We start from the raw sequence: 2152 nt of genomic DNA on the forward strand, positions 1-2152 counted from the left end.
TTCACTTTGGTCATGTCCCAAAGTTCCACAATTCTCACATATCCCACTTGGGATTGATGAAGATGCCGTCATGGCATTAACATGATGCTTTGGTGATTTTGAGGCTTCTTCAAGTCTAGCCATAGCTTTTTCAAACTTCAAATTGATTGTGTCAATGTGAGCACTAAGTTGAGCACCCAATTGAGTAACGGAGTCCAATTCATGCTTTCCTCCTCTAGTAGCCTTGCGAGGTCTACTATATTGTGAGTTATGGACCGCCATTTCCTCAATTTTGTTCCACGTTTGATTTTCATCAACTTCGGTGAACATTCCATTTGATCCCATGTTGAGAATGTTCCTTGAATCTTCATATAGACCGTTCCAAAATTGTTGTACCAAGAACCACTCGCTAAGTCCATGATGAGGACATGAGCGACAAATTCCCTTGAACCGCTCTCAAGCTTCATACAAAGATTCTTCATCCCTTTGCTTAAAACCCATAATTTGAGCTCTTAGCATGTTAGTCTTTTCCGGTGGGTAGAATTTTTTGTAGAAAGCTAGAGTCAATTTCTTCCAAGAATCAATTCCGAGAGTGGCCTTATCAAGGCCCTTCAACCATTGTTTCACGGTGCCAATTAGAGAAAAAGGAAATAAGACCCATCGAATTTGGTCTTGAGTTACACCGGTTTGAGAAATCGCATCACAATAGTCACAAAAGGTTTCCATATGAGAATGAGGGTCTTCACTAGGCATCCCCCCAAATTGGCTCCTTTCGACTAATTGGATAAAGGCGGATTTGGCAATGAAATTTCCGGTTAGATGTTGTGGTGTGGGAGTACCATTGGGTAGGTTCTCCTCGGTGGGTACGGAATGTGATGAAAACTTAGGCATTGTGGGTTGATTTTGTGTGGTATTTTGTGTTGGGTTCTCCTCACCTTCTCTTGCAAAAGGGTTGATGAACTCAATATTTGGTTGAATATCTACAACCTCACCAATACCTCTCAAATTTCTCCTAGCAAGTCTTCTATTGGTTGTCAAAGTTCTTTCAATTTCACGATCAAAAGGTAACAAATCACCTTGTGACCTTCTAGACATGCAAAATATCAAACAACTCGAAAACAATTAGAACAAACCTTGAGGAGTTTTACTTCCTCAAGGCAAGGAAAGACACAACTAATAACAATATAAGAAAATCTAAATCAAGCTAACACCGTCCCCGACAACGGCGCCATTTTGATATGGACAAGAGTTGGTCGTCACACATCCAATCAAACACAATTTATAACTTAACAAACAACTCTACAATTAGTAAAGAGGCAAGTAAAGGTCGGATCCCAAGGGACGGGAATTGAGATGAGATTTCTATTGAAACTAGTGGTGTATTAGGAGTGTCACAATTTGGGTTGATGTAGAAGGTCACTAAACTAAATAGCAATAAAAGTAAATAAGCAAGATGAATTGAAAGGGTTGTAAACAATTGATAAAAAGCACTAGGGTGTCATGGGGTCATAGGGGAATCATGGGAATTGATCATACAAACATGTTCTCAAATTATAAGCAAGCAATTATTGTTGTGATGGATTGAGTTGGGTTATATCTTACAATCCTAGGAAAGTTTGGGTCCCGAAGCCGAATCGATTAGATTGTACAACACCTACAAGTCGACTTAGTCTTCCCTACTCAACAACATGCATGGTCTAATGAGACTCGAGTTGGTTTATGTCTTACAAGTCTCATTGAAAAGATAGGTGATGGGTAAAAAATGCAAGGATTCATAGGCTCGCATTTCATCAAACATAACATGTGCATGAGTTGAGATCAAAACAAGCATGCAAATAAACAATGAAAGCATATTAATTTAAGCATGAATCATTCCCTATGTTGGTTTCCCCTAATTACCCATTAACCCTAGCTAGGTGACTACTCACTCATTATCATGTTGATCATGCTAGCAAGGTTGTCAATCATACCAACAAAGTAAAACATGATGAATAAATGAAAGTAATTAACAATAATTAAAAAGGGATTAAGAGGATTATACCTACTAATGATTCCAATAATAAAGCAAGAATAAAAGAAGTACTTGATGCTTGATTGAGAGGTTGTCAATCTCCCAATAATAACCCAAATAATCTTCAATTACCCAAAATAAAGGATGAACAAAAGAGAGATT

At 38.1% G+C, this 2152-nt stretch overlaps 1 non-coding gene across 1 annotated transcript; it reads left to right on the top strand.

The window, feature by feature from the left end:
* Nucleotides 1-391: 391 nt before the first annotated feature.
* Nucleotides 392-498, top strand: LOC141616645 (small nucleolar RNA R71). The gene has a single exon (XR_012530977.1). It is a non-coding gene; the product is annotated as a small nucleolar RNA R71 (small nucleolar RNA).
* Nucleotides 499-2152: the final 1654 nt, after the last annotated feature.

This window comes from Silene latifolia, chromosome 11 (assembly GCF_048544455.1).
Source record: "Silene latifolia isolate original U9 population chromosome 11, ASM4854445v1, whole genome shotgun sequence".
Taxonomy (NCBI): domain Eukaryota; kingdom Viridiplantae; phylum Streptophyta; class Magnoliopsida; order Caryophyllales; family Caryophyllaceae; genus Silene; species Silene latifolia.